A 22694-nucleotide genomic window follows, 5' to 3' on the forward strand; every position below is an offset into this window, starting at 1 on the left:
ATTTGCCTGTAGAGTTCCCCGGGTAGGCCATGTGAGAAAGAAATTTGAGGGGAATCGTATAATTGTAAACTTTGCTGAACAGTCAGTAGCCAAGGAGTTAATTTGTGCCACTTATTTGGGCTTAGTGCTACAAAGTATTGTGAAGGTTTTGCCATTGTGGAGGTTTTTATAGTGTGCTGAAATCAAGGTGTGGTGCATTGAGGAAGAAGACAGCATTTGAGCCGGCCCCTGAGCAGATATCAAGCAACCGTTATTCCGTGCCCAAAACCAACCATTTTTCCACCTTGGCTGGGATTCCTAGCTCTGACTGACTCCACCATTCTTCTCTCGTGCAGCCTGCAGTAGATGATGGTACTGACTGCAGCATTGCACTCAAGTTTCTACTAGTGAAAACAAGATGGCGTATTAATCCATTTAGATTTTGGAAGCGCATTTCGAATATGAGTCCATATTGCTGACACTTGGCTCTGTTTGTAGGTTAAGTTGCTGAGTTGGAATATAGCTGGGCTTGCTGTCAATCCAGGTGAAGACCTTGTCTCACTTGATGATGTTGTCATCTTACTAAAGACTTTGGCGACCAGGCACTTATTTTGTTATTTTGTAATTGGCTTTATTTGATATTCTGTTCATGTCATTTCCTCTGGTATTGGAGGGGGCCATGCTGGGTTCGCAGTCTGGTTTAAAACCTCTATTGGTTGCACTATTTTGCCAATTTCGAGCAATAGCAGGTTAATTCAAATTCCAGGTCAAGTAGTTCAAATCTTTCAGCTCTGTTCTTATATATTTCTATATTGGTAACTTCTATACAAAAACGAATCCCCATTTTATTATTATTTATGATTTTATCTGTCACCTGGAACTCAGTTATTTTCATTACGATTCTGGCCTTAACATAGTACTTGCTGTGGAATGTAATGCCAAATTGTGTTTCTGTTAGTGTTAAACTCTATATTTTCATTCCCTCTTTCATAGCTGTCGTATCAGAGATATGTAGCGGCTTGATGTTATCCCCTACCTCTTTAGACATAATTTATGTAACATGTTCTAATGGATCTCCCATCATTGTCTCTTAACACCTACTTTTGTTGGGAGAACTGGTGTGTCAATCATTGACTAATTATTTGTAAGTAGAAACATGCCTGCATTTTTGGGGGATGGTGCAGTTATTCATAGAATTTTTAGTGATCATAATCCCCTTTATGTTATCTTGTCATGCCTGAGGCTCTGACTACGGGTCACCGCAGTGGGTGGAATGACTTTTCTTCTGAGCAGTTATGGGCTCAGGTTAGCCTGGAAGGAGCTTAGGAGAGGGTATGGTCTAACGGCTAGAGTGGTAGACCTCAGAGCGGGGAAGCCAGGTTCGAATCTCAGCAGGGACGCTCAACATCCTGTGATTCTTGCAAATCGCTCAATCTCCCAGTGCCTAATAAAAATGAATGTGTACACCTGAAACGCAACTGGTTCTCATGAAAAGCACTCTGAAGTCATCAGGTCTTTTTCGCGCTATATGAAACACCAATATATAAATCAGCCAATCTGAATGATGTACAGCTCAGGCTTTGTGCAGAACATTTACATTTGCACTTTGAATGCCTGAGTTTGAACCTTGAATCCTCAATAAGTATGCATGTCTTTGACATCCTAGGGCATACCATTAAAAATCATCATGAAGCTGATTGCAATTTCTAAGTCAGTTGCCCACTCTTGGTTTGGCAAGGCCTGCAGGGAGGCCAACCGCTGTTTGCAGAGCACCCTTCTGGCAACCCATGGGTCCAGGGTGGGTCCCCTGAAGAAGCACTTTTCAACTAGCTATTAGCAGAAGGAAGACAGAACTCAGGGATGACCTTTGGTGCGCAATGGTGACCTCCTGCAGGACTAGTAACACCAACCAATTAATCAATCAATCAAAACCACTTTATTTGCTTGACAAAAACCATAAAAGTACCATACATAAGGCACAATACAATACATAAATCACAGAACAATACACAGTAAAACATCAAAACCGAATCATCAAAAATATGGGCGACATAAAACGGTAAGAGAAAATATAAACCAGAATTCATTGAATTACGTAAACATCTTGGCTGTCATTAAAACAGATAAAAGAATGCATCACGGCAATAAAAGTAGTTCATAAATAAAAAGGCAAGTATTAAGAGAATAATAACAAGGACTTTGCGAATACTCTTAAGATAACATGGGGAGCAGTTTTTTCCTAAGTCTCACAGCTGCGACAAAAAAACTTGCAATGTTAAAAATTTCCTATGGGTCATTAAGCAACTGAAGGTACAGTAAAGCGGGTTTGACCTGTATAAAACCTTTCCCATTAAAATTGGAACTAAGAACCTCCTGTGGATAGTACTTTATTGGTCACAAAACATTGTACAGTGCATTGTGTCCTGAATCGAGAAATTGTCACAGGTACAAGGATCTAACTCACACAACCTACTCCAGCCTTACGAATTACACAGAAAGAAATTAATTAAGTTAAGGCGAAATCTGGTTAAAAGCAGGCGCTGGAATGGCTTTGTGACGATCCTCAAAGAAGGTTCAATCTCAGTGGAGGTTTTTAACATGAAATAGGTTTTAACTGCCGGTTTCATTAACTCTATCATCTCCCACATTACCGACATCAGATTCAGAAAATGTATTTTTACCCAAGCCAAGTGATCTTTTCTTATTTTGTCAGGGAAATCAAATAGTTCTGGACGTCCAAGTTTAGTTAAAGTGTTCTTGACATAATATAGTCACTGAATATTATTTACTCGCTCCAGGGTAACAGAATCCCTAATAATCTTATGATTCAGACTTAATTGCGGATAAAGCCAGGTTTTAAACCAGCAAACCACCAGGGCCAGCCTCAACCTGCCTGCCACATAACCAACACCTAACTACTGGTGAATTACAAAAGTAGGAGTGGATTGGGGGACGGACAAGAGGGTACGTGAAAACTTATTTTCAGCTGTCTGTATCCCCTCCATTGGCTTGTAACCCCAGATGGCCGAACCATGTGATGGCTTTACATTTAGACCTATAAATATTGAGCATGGCGTCTATTGGTTTTGTCCCCCTGCCCTGAGAATGCAGCCCACGTGTGCAGGCGGCGCGTATGGGCTTCACGCAGTATTTCCCCGTCTGGCTCCGCTCGCTCCCTCTCAAGCTTGCTTAAAGTTGTATGCGCCCTGGATACTCCTTAGGTATGGCTCTGCTTGATCAGTGACCCAGGCTTGTTCAAACGGCTCCCTTCTAAGTACCTCTGTAGTTGCACGGGCTGACCGTTTAGACAGTGGGACCTCCCCAGTGATCCCTAGTGCGAGCACTGGCCCACACCGTCAGTAATGTCAGCCAGTAATAGGTACTACCTCCTCTCACCAATCAGCCCTGCGCCTGGCGGTCCATTCATGGGCCACCCCCCATGTACACAGTGTTCTACGAGGGCCGGTGACTCCTCTCACAACTGCTTTTGCCTCCACAGTGTTTTGTGTTATTGGGCCTTTGATCAGTGTCCCGCCGGGCCGGGCCAAGTTTGAAGGCCGCACACTCTTCTCTTCCCGTTCAGGCCTTCCCCGGGGCTAGGCACATCCCGGGGGTACACTCGCTCCTCTCACCTGCTCTGTGTCCCGCTACCGGTCCGCAGGCCGCTCCTCAGATTTCCCCACCTTTCTTGGCTCTGCGGCTGGTATTCTCGTTCTGCCAATCAGGGGAGAAAATCACGAGGCCATCGCAACTCTCGCTGCTCGTACTCCGCGCTCTCCTCCTCAGTTCTTCCGGCAGCATGGGCGGGCTCTACCCAGCAGGGGTTTCCTCCTTACGGCCTTGATTCTAGCGGGCCGAAATCCCTTCCCAGCTTACCGCCGCAGTCTCCGCTTCTGAAACCGCACTTCGAATTCCCACACACTCCAGTTGGCGAATTCCGTAGGGTATACATGTGGATGGCGCACTTTAAGGGGAAATTTGGCGGATTACTGGGACTAACGGTCAGAGCACTCCAAGCCCACATCAGCCATGGTGGTTGGCTAGCCACGCCCCCCCCCAGATTTTTTACTTCTGTTGCTGAACTCCTTTTTGTTTGCATTAGGACTTTGTCCACTTTTTCCCTCCTGACCAGTGGTAAAGTACTTATGCTCTCTACCTAATAACATAGTAAAATAGGTATATACCTGATTGGCATGTAAAGTAAATGCTACTAGTGAGCAGAGCACTCATTGTGCCACCCACTAAAGTAGCCTCTCAATGCGTCTCAGGGCTGCCACTGCAGCCTGTATCACAGTATTACACTGCCATTTTCAACTGGCAAAATAAACTATTTTACAGGCCTAAACCAGGGCCGGACTGGCTACCGGGCAGTTTGGAATGCTGCTGAGCTGGGGGGTGATTTCGTTCATGGATACGTGTGCTAAACGAAATTCGTTTTGCATGAATTATTTTGAAGCACACGCAGGTCTCCATGAATGAAATCAGCCCCCACCGCAGTGAAATCAGCCCCTAGCTCGGCAGCATTCCAAACTGCCTGGTAGTCAGTCCGGCCCTGGCCTAAACCTTCCTCTTTAATACTTTTAAGTCACTCTTAAATTATGCCCTAATGGTTCACAGGGCAGGGTGCATTGCATTTAAAAACTAGGACATATGCACTTCAGTTTTACATGTCATAGTAGGATTAAGCACAGGTCAATTTGGTGACTTTTTGTGGTTGAACCTGACAAGGCTGAGTGGGGTTTTCACTCCTTCACTGCCAATGATTTTTTGTTTTAGGGAAAATAGTTGAGCGGAGCTGAAAGCTAGCGATCTCTCCAATCGTTTACATGAGTTTCAAGGCTGCCCAGTGACGTCCTTTCTTCTTGTCTGTTGGCCTGTAGACATCATAAATCACTTGTTATAATTCATTACAATACTGTAGCTTTGTCACCTTGTCACAGGTGGGTAGAGATGTCACAACTATAATGTAACAAGAGAATGAAAGACAGATACATACATGTGTTGAAAGCGTCCATGAGTTATAGCGGGTTTCCTACTGAATGACTAAGACTTGATGAGTGAAACGTGTAAAACAACTTTATTCAGAAGAATATAAGATTATTCAGCCATGCCATGACTTTTTTTCATTTTGTTCCTTACAGAAATACCATCTTGTCTTAAAAAAGAGATCCGTTTCTCTTAGAAAGCCTTATGTGTGAAGAACAAAATGTCAGTACGTAACATAGAAGAAATTATTTTTGGCTTGTTGCAACAAGCATACTTCGAAAACAGTGAACCTGACTGACCACTGCAGCACACTTCTATTTCAAAGCATGCCAATCGTGAACATTTCCACGTGGAGGTGTGCATGTATTTTTATGTTACAGAAAATAAAAAAGTAAATACACAACAGTTTTTTCTGCATGTCAGAGGAAGTAAGGTAATAGGTATGTTTATAACATTGGAAAGAAGAAAATTCTAGGCAATAGAAAACAATTGATACCGTACATACTGTCATGTCAGTTTAATAACCTTTTTCACACAAATAGAGGGAAAAACATGATATATTATGAAAGCTGCATGTGGCCGTCACTCTTTCAGTACCGCAATTCACTTATTGGACACTTAACGCCTCTGCATTGTACCTCAGGTTGAATGGTAGTATGGACTATCGATATGTTGTCCTTTGATATTGCTGTAACAATATTCTGCCTGTTGAGAGGCAGGAGTCGATATACCAAGCCCACACCATAGGTAGCAGAAATAATGGATACGTCGTTCATTGAGGGATTATGATTGACATCAAAAAAATCAACAAGAGCAAAGCTTGAGTTGTCTATACATCACTCAGAACTCTTCAGTTAAAATGATCCCAGTTATTCGCTTCTTACCTACTCATTTGGATGGGCGTGTTAGGTCGGCCCTACAATTCATCTGAGCCTTCTTTCAACAGCTACACTTGGGCAGAGGAGTAATGGTGTAGCCATACATAATAACACCTTCTCTCCCCTAAAATTGATTAAAAAAAATATCTGCCCTGCTGCTTCCCACTTCATCACCATTTACATTTCCCCTTCCCCACCCAAATTGGAAAAAACGAGAGTCCTGCAACCCAATTCAAATATCCTCTACATTTTCAAATACATGGCCTCCTACCATCCTACCCCACCACACCCTGTGCCATCCCTCCCCATCCCTATCCAAAGTCACGCTCTATGCTCTCAAATTCAGAGCGGATAACCAGCTCAGTACTGACAGAAATGAGAGCCACAGGTAGGCGTTGCTTGTTTTCAATAGCGAGCACTAGCAGGTTAAAGTTTGCAGTGGGCACATGCAGTGCATCAACTTAATTTTCCAGTCACCATTGTTGGGAGAGGCAGTGGTAGGGACGGAAGGGGTGAGAACTTCAGCCACAATTTCACCTCCTCCTTTGGATCTCTGGAGACCCAGTCAGGTCAACAGAACATAGGGAAAGTGAGGACAGTCAGAAAAGTGGGAAACATTTAGGTTTTCCTCATTTAAGATGCAATGTCCTTTTTAAGCTCTTGATTATTTCTCTAAAACAGGTTATTTCATGTTATTGTGTCCCTTTCTGATAATTGAGGGCCAGGTGTCGCAAGCGTTTTACCTGTCGCAAATAGGCTGATTCGCAGAATCTGCCCGTTTGCGACTGGTAAAAAGCCTTTTGGCATGCATCAACCCAAAATGCATTTGCAAAATAGGTACTTGCAATTTTTTACCTATTTTGCAAATGCAGTTTGGGAATTGCAATTTGTGATTCCCTAAATGCCATGCAAGAAGCATTTTGAAAATGCAACTTTGCATTAAGGAATCATAAATTACCATCAACTTGATGGTAATTTGCAAATCCTTAGAAAAATGCACAAAATAGCATTTTCCTAAGTGCCATGTGGCGCATACACATGCCCTTAGGGCATATGTGTGCGCCACATTTGCACACTTGCCTTTTTTTGGGGTGCATCAGGGGGGCCTTAGGCCCTCTAGCACCCTTGCAATTGCATTCGCAATTTGGGATTACCTATCTGGTAATGGCAAATTGCGAATGCTTTCCCAATCATACCTGTGGGCCTCTAGGCCAATAGGAATGATTGGAAAATCACTCCCTTCTAGCCAATCACAATTTGCAATGCGTTATTAGGGAATGTGAAGGAATCGCTATTTTTTTAGCAAATCCTACATACATTGCATTTTGCGATTCCAAAATAGCGAATCTGTAAAATTCACTATTTCAGAATCACAAAATATATTCTTGGTACATCGGGCCACATAGTTTGATTTTCCCCCAATCACAGGAGTTTTAACAGAGTTTTTCAGGATTATTAGGACACTACCCATGTCTCCATGTAGTCAACATGGTTCTGCCTAGTTCAGGTGTCATACTGGTGAGAGGTTTTCATCAGGACGGGGGGGGGCATATGATTCAACTGTTGTTGCAGTAATACTGAATCCACACAGGGGGGAAGGTGTTGGATGTAGTAAGTCCTGTGTGGGAGATGGTGACTGAGGTGTATAGACTTCAAAGGCACCCTCCGAATGTGGGGCAGCTAACCTACCAGCACATAAGAATGGATTATTGTGGAGAGTTTAAAAAAAGAGTCTCAGCCAAATGTGTCTTCCCAGTTTGAAAGAATAAAGTCAGTAGTCTGCGTTTATAGTGATGGTAAGAGCCATGACTTTAATGTTTCTGGAACTGGGGAGAATTGTCACTATTCCTTAAGTATTGAATTCTAAAGTTTAATTGCCTGAACAGAGAAGAAGGTTCTACCAGTTTGAGTCTATCTGAATGGAGGTATGGAGGTACCATCAAAAATAGAGAAAGCCTTAAGCACAGATATTGGTTAAGTCACAGGATTGCTCACTGAGCTTTGTGCATTGATTTAAGACAACTGAGAAGCAGGGATAACTGACAAAATATCAAGGCATACGTCGAAATGCAAAAATATTGGAAAATAAATATTTTGGAAAATTATCCACTTCCTACAGTGAACTAGTAAAACAATAAATATAGAGAGCACAAATATCATTGTTAAAAATATCGAAACACAAAAATCAGAATCAATAATTACATTATGATAAATGAATTTCAAAAAATCATTTTAAACACATTTTATAATAAATATACATATTTTACATCACCAAAATATATACCATTCACCCCAAAAAATGATTGCAATAGAGTCCCAAAAACATATTAACAATAACTAGAAACACTTAGGGCCTGATTCCGAGTACATCGTTCTTGAGACCGACGTACCGGCGGTGGTGATCCTTCTGCCTCATCCTCATTTGTCCGACCACCAGATTACAAGAAGGGGGGATCAGACCACCACAAGATCACTGCCACTGCCAGGATCCTGGATCCCGACTAAGGGTGATGGGGAAAGTAGTGGTCTCTGGTGGTGGTGCTGATGCCAGCACTGACGTACTGATTCTGACCTGCCTTACCGCAGACCTTTTCATAGAGGGGACCCCACTATGAAAAGGTTGGCAGAAAGACAGAGAAGGGCCCCAAACAAGGCCCCAGGGTGATTTTGCCCATCGGGCAAAGTGCATGGGGCACATGTTGTGCACCCCTCTGCTCGCACTGTGGTGCATGCACTGTATGCCATGCATGAGAAGTTGCATTGTACACAGTGCAAAGACATTGAAGCACCCCTGCCATGGCAGTGGCACATGCTTGAGGCTCTCGCTATAAGACAAAGCATGCCGCCACAGTGGACACAGTGGCACTGCAGACTCAATACCGCCATCACAGGGTAATTATCCACTTTGAAACGTTTAAATGCACAAACTAAAAAAGCCACCAGTGATACTTTTCCTGACCCTAGAAGGTACCAAAACATAGAATTTCCTGAATATTTAAAAATAACACATATCGGGCTACCTTTTTTTGTACATGGTAACCTAAACAACGAAAAACAAATCCTAATAATCTGTCTACAGCAAAATCCTATGATAATGTAAAACCTGAATGATCGATGGGACCTTCTAAATGTGTCACAGAACATTCACTCATATGTACACCATGCATGGGAAATATCAAAGCCCAAATATCCCTTTTATATATGTCCCAGTACCAAATAAACAAAGCAGCACTTACTGTGACGTCTTAAACCACAATAAACATAAAACAAATAACTACTAGCCCCCAAATTTTAATCCCAGACTTTGAGCAAGCCATGACTCAAATTACTTTAAAAATGCACCCCACACTGCCATACAAGGATGTTACTATCTTTTCAATGAAAGCATATGTGGACACCTCTAATAATCTACACTTAGGGGCTGATTACCATTTGGTGGTCCATGGGGATGTATGACGGTACAACGCATACTTTTACAACACATACCTTTACGACGCATTTTTTACAACACAACATCCATTACAACGCATTCTATTACAACGTATGTCATTACAACAAATTTTTTTAAACTATCTTTACAACGCATTCCATTACAACGCATACTACCTTTACAACGCATACCATTACAAAGCATAACATTACATTGCATGTATGGTAAGTATTGGATAGTGTAGGGGTAAAAATTACTATTCTAACTCCAGGGGGGTGCAACAGTAGGGTAAGTGCTGGATAGTGTAGGGGTAAAAAATAACTATTCTAACTCCAGGGGGTGCAATAGTAGGGTAAGTGTTGGATAGTGTAGGGGTAAAAATTACTATTCTAACTCCAGGGGGTGCAACAGTAGGGTAAGTGTTGGATAGTGTAAGGGTACTATGCTTTGTAATGGTATGCATTGTAATGGTATGCGTTGTAATGACTGCGTTGTAATGAAATGCGTTGTAGTGGTATGCATTGTAGTGTCATGCGTTGTAATGGTTGCGTTGTAATGGCATGCGATTTAATGGATGTTGCGTTGTAAAAGTTTCGTTGCAATGGTAGTGCGTTGTAAAAGTTGCGTTGTAAAGGTTGTTTCCCGGTCCATGGACCACCACACTCATGGAGGCACGACGGTGGCTGTCTCCTGACAGCCCTATTACAATCAAGGTTGTCGGACCATCACTGCCCCACCGCAGCCTCCAGGGAACTGCTATTCCTGGTGGTGTTGTGGCGCTTAGAAGGCCACAGTATGCTTGGCAGGACCACTGCACTCTGGCCTACCATATTACGAGTTTCCTCTCTGCTATGGTTTTCATGGCAGTTCCTTCTCCATGAAAACATTGGCAGAGAGAAAGCAACAGAGGCCCTACAGGACATTTTCATAGGCAGAAACCTGTAAAGTAAATAGGAACCCCCGCATAACACAGTACACTCCCAAAGATCCATTTACATCGCACTTAGATTAAAGATTCCCAACCGCTGGAGTGCCATTGTGTTGGTTGTCAGTATGCCTCAAAGCCAGCGGCATCCTGACTGTCACATTATGAGTATTTTCTGTAGCCATATTTTTTACAATGATATTAAAACAACACTTACAATATTTTTACCATTGATGTTCCTGGCAACGATATTTTTCACATCCCGTTATTCTTGACACATTATTTGTTTCCAATATTTTGTCCATAATACAAAGAAGCAGTAAAAAGAAAATGTCAGGTGTGATATGGGTCTATATTGACTTGTTGAGGAGCTATCAGGGGCTGTATTTCGAATTCTCTGTAGTTCCTGTTTAGTATTAGTAGGTGGCTCTTAGACTGAGTTAATTGGCATAGTCACATTTAACGAGTAACAGGCATTTATAGCCTGGACCTTTTGTGGCAACTCCAGGGTCATGACGGGCATTTCTTCATGTGAAATCTATTTTTGGCTACTTAATTGACTTATCATATTAGGGGTAGTTAAGAATCAATGATTGTTCCTAAATTCCTTACTTTTCCTTAGTGTGATGGTGAGGGTCCAAGATTCGGCCAACAAAGGGTCGCAAGTTGATTATTGTTGCAGTGACCATATGCAATATTTACTGCTTTTGATGCATTAAACTTTAAAAGGTTATTAAACATGCACTAGTCAACTGCTTTAAGGCACTTTTCATGGATCAAGGCAGGATGAACTTTCCAGTTTTAGAATATTATAAGTGTCATCCACATAGTTATAGAAGATTATGGGGTCATTAGGATCTTGGGCGTATCGCCACCGCCCGCATGGTGGTGGTGATCCGCCTGAGATCCGTCCCCGCCCGGCCGTCACCAATTTCCCCCGCCATATTACTGTGGCGGGGGGACCAAGGTGGACGGAAAGACCGTCTGCCGCCTTCCCGCCTGGTGGACAAGTCGACCGGGCAGAAAAAAGTTTAATATGGTGGCGGCGTCTGCTGAACACCGCCATCCATATTATGGTGGGTGCGGTCACATGCCTTCCCATGGCGGCGTTGCCGGAATCTCTTGGGGGGGTGCCCGTTGCAGGCTCCCAGGGACTCGGGGGGTGCACATGGGGGCATTTCAATATACAATGTGGTAGGTACCGCCCGGTGCCTGTCACGTTGTGCGTTGAATTGCATGACGTGCATTTTTAGCATTGCAGCGGGCATTGCTCTCTGCACTGCCCACCCAATGTTATGGCAGGCATCCCTTTTTACATCGGGATGATGGGTGGACAAAGTCCGCCCACCATCTGAATGGGCCCCTAGGTTAAAGGAGGATATGAGCGCCGGTAATGGAATGATAACGATTTTGACTGGGAGGGCAACAAGTGATAGTTTTAATCTGAGGGTTGTAGAGAGGAAAGTGATATGATAAATCCTATCACTGAGTTAACATATACTCTTTTTCAGGAAGTTTGTTGATCTGTTAGGTCTTCAAGTCTTATAAGAATGATGGTATAGCTAACAGTCTTAAATGCTGACAAAGGATCCAACAGAATTAGAGTGATTCCTCAGTGCCATGGCGAGAATGGGATTTAATATTTGAAATCTAACGAATTGTTGTTTTCTTCTCTAAAGGAAGTTATTCATAGGAATGCAGATATTTGAACCAGTTTGCCTATCAAAGGAACATTCGCTATTGGTTAGCAGTTAATATAGCCTGATTGATTAAAGGCTGTTTTTTATTTAGTGCTGTTAATGCGTTGCATTTTTAATTCTTTTGGGAAGGTTTCAGATGCTAAAGAAGGATTGTTATGGCACTGGCCTACAAGGGTGTGGAGATTTTGAGATGAATGTGCTTAGCATTATTGGCTCTTCTGATCTTGCTAAAATATATGTGCCTTTTTGCATAGGAGGAATGACCTGCTGTAAAAGAGTTGAAGAGGTGTATGTTTCTGGTTATAGCTTGGTTTGCCGTTAGGTTAGAGATGGATGTTATGGCTAAGCTGGCCTACTTTTTTTTCTCAAGGTAAATACTGAGGTAGCTTGTATTTGTGATGAAATTATTTGGTAAGAACTCACAGTTCCTTGGAGATAATTACTTATGTGTCTTTGCATCTCAGCTTCTGGAATTCATCAATGACTTTATGAGGTTTCTTTGTTGGGTTTGAGATTACTGAGAGGTGGTGCAAGTAGTGATTTATTTTTGCCTTCTTCACAGTATCCTCATAGATTGTTAAATTATGTTTAGGAGCTATATTTTTATTGTAGCTCGTTTTCTATTCCAGGGCCTGTCAAAGTACCTTTAGACTCAATTTTAGTAATGTTACTGCTGTCAACCAACCCAATTTCCTGGTAGGTTTATTTCCTGGGTTCATTCAAAGTGGTTCAAGTTCACATAAAACAGGTGTCAAGCAACAGCATACATTTGAAGGTCAAGGTATGAGTATGGACGTAGCTGACAGAGGAAATATCAACAGCTAGATTCATGAAAGACCTGTTTTGCGAATCTATAATAGCGATTCATAAGGAATCACTATTACAGACACGCAAAACCGGATTCATGTAGGAATCGCAATATTTATTGCGATTCCCACTGATTCCTTATTTGCGATTAGCTAATTGATAATCGCAAATAAGGAATAACTCCCCATGCATTCCTATGGGCCTAAGGGCCCATAGGAATGCATGGGGAGTTATTTCTTATTTGCGATTAGCAATTAGCTAATCGCAAATAAGATTGCGATTTCAAGGGTGCCAGGGTGTCCAAAGGACACCCTGTAGCACCCCTGAAATGTAAATTTACACAGGTGTTGCGCACACACATGTCCAAAGGACATGTGTGTGTGTAACATGCAATTGAGAAAAATGCACTAAAGTGCTTTTTTCTATTTTTTCGCTATTTACCACGAAGTCAGACTTTGTGGTAAATAGCGACCAAAAATTGCGAATTCGCAATGTAGAAATGGTTAATGAATTGCATTTAAGGAATCTCAAATAGAGATTCCTTAAATGCATTTCCTCGCAAAAATTGCACTCGCAAAGGGCCAGATTCTCAGAATCTGGCCCTTTGCGAGCGCAATTGAGCTTGATGAATCTAGCTGCAAGTTTCTTCGAAGATCTAACTATTGTATGTTATTTCAGGGGTGGTTTTGTCATTGTTAATGGCAGTAGCATTGGAATAGGATTAGATGATGGTGGTCGGGTGACAGAATAGCTGTTAATTACGGAAACTGAATTAGCAGGTAACACATTGGGTGTATGACCTCTCATATGTGTGTGTGTGTGTTTGTGTGAATCCAGAACGACTTCAGCCGTTTGCAGCAGTGGGGGGACTGAGGATGGAGGCGGACCAAGGCAGATGCAGGTTTCTCCCCCCTGTTCCACTCTGCTTGAGTCACATGGCCAGACATACAGCAGACAGCTGAGGATGGATGAGGACTGCAGAAGACGGCAGAAGTGCGGTAGAGGTCTGTAACGCCAGACAGCACAATAAAAAAAAATGGATGTCTGCAGATTGGAGACCAGCGATTGACCAGTTAGTGACTTGTGAGTGACTTGTGGGTGACTGACGGGGGATTATGAACTTGGGCTTCTGTTTGTTGCTCCCCCATCTTCACTGGTGCCCCCCTGGAGTTGGAATTGGAGTCGGAGCTGGTGTGGGGTGGTCAACCCTTTAGTCATAGCCCACCCCCTACAGTGTATAGCTCACAGTCCACAGATTACAGCTCATAACAGCTTATAATATGCAGCATTGGGGGCAGTGGCAGTGGCAGTGGTCTTAAAAGAGACAGTGACAGTGACAGCGGTCCTAAAAGGAGTATCGACGCTTAGGTGCGTCTGGCCCATTGCCCATTGTTTAGAGAACCTGGGGTGTGCATGGCTTAGTAGTATATAGCTCACAATATATAGCACACAGAGCACCTGCAAAAAGAAGGCCAGTACAACTAGCTGGGCCACATACGTATCTCTGGACACAGGTATTTTTGGAGACACCGCGAGTGAACGGGGAAATAAAATAAAAGGGAGTAAAATCCTAAAATTCTCAAAACAAATGGCAGCTGGTTAGTAGCAGGATTGTTATAAACATCAAATCAAAGGCACAATCAATCAATTGTCATTAAATAAGAAATAAAAAAAGAGGAAATAAGAAAAATAAGAGCAAAAGACGTATACCATATATACTATGAGGTCAGGGCGTGAGAGAGCAACACTTCCATCAACAAAAAGGAAAAAGAAATCCCAAGGCTCAACGGCAAAAAAAAACCAAAGCAAAACTAGAGGGCACGGTGCAGCCTTTAATCTCGCCAGTGTACAAAATGTTTGCTAAATCAATCAGCATACCTAGTAAATTAAATTTTCTAAAAGACCCAGTGAACACAATGTTATCTCATCAGGATGAGAAGGTAGGACGGGAGCATCGGCTACCATCACCAATCCCACCATTTATTCACATAGGGAACACAAATTCAAAGAATGATCAAATTAATACAGGACCCAGAACTCAAATTCAAATTGGGTCCCAGCAGGACCAAGAATGCAAAGAACAAATGGACTAATCATGGGGGTCTATTAAGGACCAGGATCTCCTGACGAACGGGGACCGCTCAGTATACCATGGTACATTTTCTATGGAATCCCCAGCTAAACAAATGTTACAAAAACCTCAAGAGCAATTTCAGAGTATGGGGGTCCACCAACCAATTGAAGTACATGTAAAAATTAATAAGCATTTCTCAAACCTCACTCAACATGCGTATCAACACGTGGAAACAAGTGAAATTGATAGTAAAATCCAAACATTGATTTGTATAGCACCGTCGGCTAGTTCAACAAAGCAGCATGACTCACGAGGAACCAGGAGAAAAAAATCAAGGTGGAGAGGGAGTTGAAACCCACAGTAGGTTGAATCAAACATCGGAGCACACGTTCCCATATAGTAAAGATTATACACAAAATCACCCAACAGTCAAAAGTGAACTGTCTTTTAATAACATCTCTGCAAGGAACAACCATGGTCAAAATATTGATAGTATACACCTAGTAGCAATGATAGACTCTGGAGCAATATGGGACATATTCTTTAAGACATCTCAACTCACACTTGAGGCCTTAAACTATCAATCAAACAAGATGGATGTCCAAGTGGACTTGCTCAACATCATGGCAACAACAATCTCAGGGATTGATCAAAAACTGGTGGATTTAAATCGGTAGATAAAATGAGCCCAAGCATACGCAAACACTTTAAATACAGAATGCGCCTGTGGGCCAACAATTGACAAATTGGCATCAATCTCAAAAGTGCTTTCCACCCTTATCGAAGATCTAAAGACACAATCAGTTCAAATAGTAGGTAATAGAACATCTGCGATAACGGAGCAATTTACCAATGAAAAAGTATCAAAAAAGGACTGTATAAATTGTAACACAAACATAAATATGGATTCATCAATTACCACCCAATCTATGGGAATTAGCAGAACCCCAGACAAGGAAAAGAAACAGGAAAATATAATCAGTATTATCAATTCGATTCTGTCACGACGTATGAAGAAAAAACATAAAAAACAGTTAAAGCGCCAAAAGTCCACACAAATCAAAAGGAGTTGGGGCCAGTCTACACATGTCTCTACAGAGGCTACAATCAACTCCCCGTTAATCCAGGAAAGGCAACTATCAAGTAAAATATACCCAATATTCATTAAGAGCCAAAACAAAATAAACCTCTGGGTGAAGATGCACATACCGTTAACACCATGTTACAGGAATCAATCTCCACTGAAAACGGCGGAACAGTAAAGAAAAGGGTACAAATAGCAAATTAAACTGTTAAGGATAAAAATGAATGTGGATTGCTTAACGGAATAATGGGAGAGGGATCAAAATACCAAAACATTGTGTACACCAACTTTGAAAATGCACCAGGAGAGATGCAGCGTAAAGAAACTCCACACCCTGAACCCTTGTCCGGCACAACAACATCTTCCACCCACACCAGAAATATGTCTAAAACAATTCTCCAACCACAGTACAAATCAAAGGGTAGACATGATACACTAAATAAGGGGGAATTTACTATGGCTCCTTCAACATATACCTTCGCTGACTTACCTAAAAAGTGAAGATATAGTTTGTGTTCAGTTTGAACCAAAAGAGTGAGACATCTGCAAAGAAGATACTGGGGTGACCTGGTCAAACCATCACACGTCTGAAGCAGTCCTTAGAGCAAAAGATATTTTTAGAGACGGGGGATTGTTGTAAGTTCACCGGAACAAGAAAAGTATCCATCAATTCTTCTAGAGCCTTTAACCGCATGCGTGCGGCGGCTTTTCCCGCTGTATGCGGCATTTTAAAAATTACGGCGTAACATGACGAGCTCAGCTCGTCATCAGCACACGGCAGGTAACGCTGTTGACGAGCTGAGCTCGTCATCCGCATGGAAGTGGTTAAACATAAAGTATACAACGAAAAATAGACAGTACCCACAGGGGATACTGCGAGGCACATCAAAAATACATTTAGATAAAAACTATAAGAAATTAACCATATTAGTAAGGAGACAGGAAGACAAACCCATAAGTAGGACAGTAAAAGACGAAGGGCTACTGAAAACTCAAAGGAATGATCAATTCAGTAGGGCAGGCCGAGAGTCACTACTTGGCACTCTTTATTCCTGAGGACAAAGCTGCCTTATCAGATACCTTATGGAATCGACAAGGGTTGCCCACTGTTAAACCCATAGTATCGGAAACAGCAAGTCTACCTTACACGAATCATAAATTACCTTTCAATCTCAAAATCATTTCCTGGAACGTGGCAGGAATACGTAAAGCACAAAACACGAAACATTAATCAATTCACTGCAAGAAGGGGACATAGTATGCCTACAAGAGACCTGGACTACAGAGCATGTTCACCTTGAAGGCTACGCCGGTTTCCATACACTGGCAACTAAACATAATCGGTTTGGTAGACCATCAGGTGGAATTTCGATTTATGTAAAACATCTAAAACAGATAAAAGTAAAAAGGGTTAAAATTGAGTCAGAAGTATTACAGGCGCTCTTAATTGAGGGAAGTAGGGACAGAGATGAACGTGCTGCAATCCTAGTTATAAATATATATTTAAACACATACGGTCAGAAAAAATAGGAAGCTACAAAAAACTCCATAACCTTAATACAGGAAATTGTACATACTAACGCACTAGAGGCCAAAGTGATAGTAGGAGATTTTAATCTGAACCACCTGGGAACAAATAAGAGTGACAGGTCATGTCCAACCAGCTCTGAAAGAATGTTGAATGCATTTCTGCAAAATACGACCTAAAGTCCGTCAAAGAAACCTGGAAAAGTTCAGATCTCAAATACTTTTTATGTAACCTTCTCACTCAGAAAATAGTCAACTTTGAAGTGAAATCCTACAAAACTAGCGATCACAAACTGCTTCAGGTGGAATTAAATTCCCGTATTACACAGAAGGAACAAGCGGTTGTCGTATCCCATTCAACAGGGATTGATGACCATACATTAGTTGGAAGGTTAAAATGGAACAAGCATAAGGCCACGTTAATAAATATATGGAAAGATAAACAAGAGTGCAAAGGGAAGCCTCCTGGAAAACAACCTAGTGTGGATAGTTGGACGAGTTGGATTTGTGTCCTAAAAACTATACTTGCCAACAATGACAAAGATAGCACACACGGAACGACAACGTCCACTTCACATCTTAGACACAACAACAAAAAACTATGCACAACAATACGTAAGCTTAAGAGGGCAAAAAGAGCACATAGGATTACAGGAACGGAAGAAACAAGAGAAATGTGCAAAGATCTATCAAAAAAGCACAGACACCAATTATGGTCTCTTAAACAAAATAAATTAGAGGAAGATTGGATAATGATACATGAGCTCTCAAAACCACACAAACAACATCAGCTCTGGGAATTTATAGCTAGCCTGGAGAAAGGTAAAGTAGACAGGCACAATTCTGTACATGCAGATGCCTGGCTGAGACATGTTGCCACGATCTATATTGAAAAGGAGGGTATCACAGTCCCCGGAAGCCCTGAAGCTTGTTCCTCGGCTAGCGCAACTACAGAGGATGAGGCCTCAGTGGAATTCCTGGGCAAAGAACTAGACCGTACGGCAGTCGAAAAAGTAATAAAAAAGATAAGAAAAGACGGGGCACCCGGGCCGAGTGGTCTTCCAGGGGCTATCATTAGAGAAGATCCGGTATATTGGGGTAAAATTTATCCAATCTGTTTATTGAATGTCGACTGAGAGCAAAGGTGCCCGATTCATGGCGATGGTCTTTTTTACATCCCATCTTCAAGAAAGGAGATAACACAGACCCAAAAAATTATAGACTAATCGCCCTCTTGGATGTTGAAGGAAAAGCCTATGCCAGCACCTTATTGAATGAATTAAATAGTTGGATTAAAGACAACGAAATCCTCCCCCCATACCAGACCGGATTCCGCAAAGGCTGCTCCACAATTGATAACATCGTGGCCATGTCGTATCTGAACCAGCACGCAAATGGCAAAAATAATAAACCAGTCTTTGCATGCTTCATTGACTACTCAGCTGCCTTTGATGGAGTGCATCGACACAAGCTTTGGAATAAATTGCGACACTGGCATATCCCAGTAGGTCTTCTTAACTCCATTATTTCATTGTACAGTAACACCTGGATCAAAGTGAAGTTAGCAGACAACACCACAACGAAGAAGTGCCGGACAAACCGTGGCCTAAAACAGGGACGTGTCCTTGCCGCCACATTGTTTAACTTATACTCGGCTGACCTGGGGAAGAACCTTCAAAATGCTAGTCTTGTAACTCCGAAAATTGGAACCAACAAACTGCAAATATTACAGTATGCAGACGACTTAGTGGTAATGGACCACACAAAAATCGGGCTACAAAGGGGCGTAGATTCCCTCAATAACTGCAATTAAAGAAATGAGCTCAAATAAATGCTCCAAAAATTAAAGTAGTTATTTTTTGACACTACCCAAAAAAGGCTCTATCGAAACGGCATGTGGGCAAAGAAATCATCGCCACCGCCAAATCCTATAATTACGTAGGGTGCTGGCTAAGTGAAACCGGTAAAGCAACATTACATCTGCATAAAATGAAGGCTAAAGCACAGTGAACAACTTATGCCCTATGCAAACTAAATGAGATAATGCAAAGCCCAACAACAGCTGCTATAAGGAAATGAATACAAGCAAGAACCAGGGCAAATGCAGGTTATGCACAGCAGGCATTCCCGGGTAAAATGGAATCAATGTTAGACAAAGCACAATGCCAGGCCTATATACGCATTTTCAAACTGCCTAAATATACACGCAACAGCCTAATTCGCGTAGAATTCGGACTGAAGCAACAAAGTAAAGAATGCTTGGGGATGCACATGAAATATTACTATCATGTCCGAACAGCTCCAGCCGGACGCCTAAACAGCATGCTGAAGCCAATCTACGGGGGGTCAATTAACCTGTGGCATCGTTACACAGAGGAAGCAGTGGAAACATTGGGATTAGCAACTGAAAACTGGGATCAGGGGACGATAAATTATCTGGCCATCAAAAATTCAATTAATAAACAATGTTACCAACTGTCACATAGAAGTGATCTAGCAGAATACGCAAGAGGAAGAGGTTCACCTTGCCTGATAACATCGTTTGCTGGGAGCAAAATCCACCCCTATCTCAATCAAGCTCTGGGAAGGAAAGCACTAAAAAACATTGTATGGGCCAGACTTGTGCCCCTCCCAACTAAAGAATTAAACCCCGGGTGGAAATCTTTAGAACACAAAATCAGATGTAGAATCTGTGACTTTAAATTAGAGTCTTTGCTACATTTGATTTGTTGTTGTCCCGGTATGTTGCAGTCTCGTCAGAACCTTTTAAAACAAATATGGCTGCGTAACGGGGTCCGGACAGTAAAAGAAGCAACCTCAGTTCTCTTTTCCTGCACCATACCGCAGGACTTGGCCAGATTTGGGAGATACATGGATGTGTTGCGTCTTAGGCTTATGGAAGAATAGGGGCCAGGCAATATAAAAGGCAAGCCAGTTTGTTAAACAAGTATTCTCCAATAAGGTTGAACTGACAAACATTTGCCCATTTATAAATGTATATAATATATCTTCTTATTTGGTATTGATAAGGTTGTATGTAAACCCATTTTTATAAGAATGTCTTTTTTTTTATAATTGTTCTAATTTTCTTTTAAATCTGCATGTAAGTCATATTGCAGATGGTTTTAAGTAACTGTTCAATACAAAATAAATACTCAAATAATAATAAATTATGGTCAGAAAGTCAGCTTTGTGGGTGATTCTAGTCAACCTCTGGTCTTATTTGGTGGATTTTCTAAGGAGCATCATGTACCCAAAAAGAAAAGCCGGTGCATCTTCACTCAGCCAAGTTTCTGTCACAAACATAGTTGAAGGTTGGAATGCAGTATGCACTCCTTTTTGTGGGACACCTGGCAGTAATTTATCTGGTATTCTGGAGAATGCAGGAAATGAATTAGAGAGGGTAATGAGGCATTAAGTACATTCAGGACAGGGTTCAAGCAGAGAGTTCAGTGGTAACAAAAATGTGTGATCAGTTTCAAAGAGGCTGATTTTCTTGCATAACCTGGATGGATAAGCGTGGAGCTGGACATCAAAAGGAAGGATAAGTGAAGATGTTAAATGTAAAACAGGGTGTAGTTAGTAGGGGGAGAGGTTGAAGCAGGTAGCATATTAAGTTAAAGGTCAGGAGAGGGTTGAGGTACAAGGTTGTAGGGGAAGAGTGAGAGGTTAAGTGGGTTAACCAGGTGCTGAGAATGAAGGCAGCTTTGAGAGGAAAGGACGCTGATACACTGAGAGGTTAGTTTTGTCCAGTGCTGGCAGTATAGGTAAATCGCTGTGCATGAAATTAAGACAATGTGAAGACAGTTTTTGTATTATCCGTTTCTATTAGTCATTGTTGGCCTTTCAGTTGTTGATATTTCTTTTTGGGGATGGCAATGATGTCAACATTGTTCAGTCAACTTTCATGGAATGATATTGGTCAGGAGACATATTCAACAGTAAATTCAAGTGTTGGTTTGGGTTCCTGATGAGGTCTGGCCTGTCCAATTTTATGTGGGTTTAAAGCATGATGCTAACCTATAGTAAGTGCAGCAGCATCAGTAATGGGTCATTGGGCTCTACACAGAAGCAAATTGCCACAAGCCATTGTTAAATACAGCAATCTCAAAAACTGATCAGTAGAATCTACCCTGCAAACTAGATGACCAATAGCATGTTCAGAACCTACAGTAATGGGTCAATGGGGTCCAGCAAATATCAAGTTTGTGCTGACCATAGCAGGCATAGTGCCCACAGTGATCAGTGTATGGGTTCACACAGGGGTTGAGAACTGGATGGAGTCTGGGGCCAGATGTACACAAATTTAGATATGAGATTTTCTATTTGTGATTCTTACCGAATCACAATTAGGAAATCACAGTTCCTGATGTAAGAAAACTTGCATCTTTTAAATAGTGATCCATATTCGGTCGCAAATCAACCTACTTCCTGAATATTAATGAGTGGGTTGCAATTATTTGCAACCTATTAGGAATCATAGCTATCACAGGGATGGTGGCCTGCTGAAGTCAGCAGACCACAATGTTTGTGATTGATTTTTATTAAATGGGATGTGTTTCAAAAGGTAAATTAAACGTTGAAGTGTCATTTTTAAAGAGCAAACAGAGGTCCATGGAACCTCTCTCTGCTCTTAAAAAAATATATTTTTTTACATTCTCAAAGGGACAGGGTCCCTTAGGGATCCCTTTCCATGTGCAAATGTTTAGCACCTCCTTTAAGGTGTTGATAAAAAAATGTACGTTTAGCAACTGTAATTCATACATTGCACTGCAAATCGGTATTTAGAAGGGACACCCTAAACACACCCCTTTCAAATACCGAAACTCTAACACAAATTGTTGGTCGGTGACATGTTACCTTACCGCAATTTGTGATTTTGTACATTGAAAAAGCATTTTTGCAGTCGGAAACATTCTGATTCTTTGAATCGGCCAGTTTCTGGCTGCAAAAATGCTCTGTATATATGGCCCCTTGTCCTGAGTGGCTGAGACAAAACACGCGTAAAACACATTTCTTCAGTAAACACGTAAATTAGTTTGTCATTTCGTTAATTTTCTCTGTTGATGTCGAGCAGGAATTTCATCTAACAAAAAGAGATATGTTTCAGAAATGTTTATATGTAGAGAACAACATGGGAAATTCAACCATGTTGTCCAATATTTTGAACAGAAGAATCTGTTTTTTACTGTGTTGTTTCTTTCAGAAAATGGCTACAAACAGTCTTCATAAGAATGAACATAAAGGTGCCCTGCAGTGCGCTTCCAGTTCAAAGCATAGGTATCATGAACATTTTCACTTCAG

Source organism: Lissotriton helveticus, chromosome 1_1 (assembly GCF_964261635.1).
Source record: "Lissotriton helveticus chromosome 1_1, aLisHel1.1, whole genome shotgun sequence".
NCBI classification, from domain to species: Eukaryota; Metazoa; Chordata; class Amphibia; order Caudata; family Salamandridae; genus Lissotriton; species Lissotriton helveticus.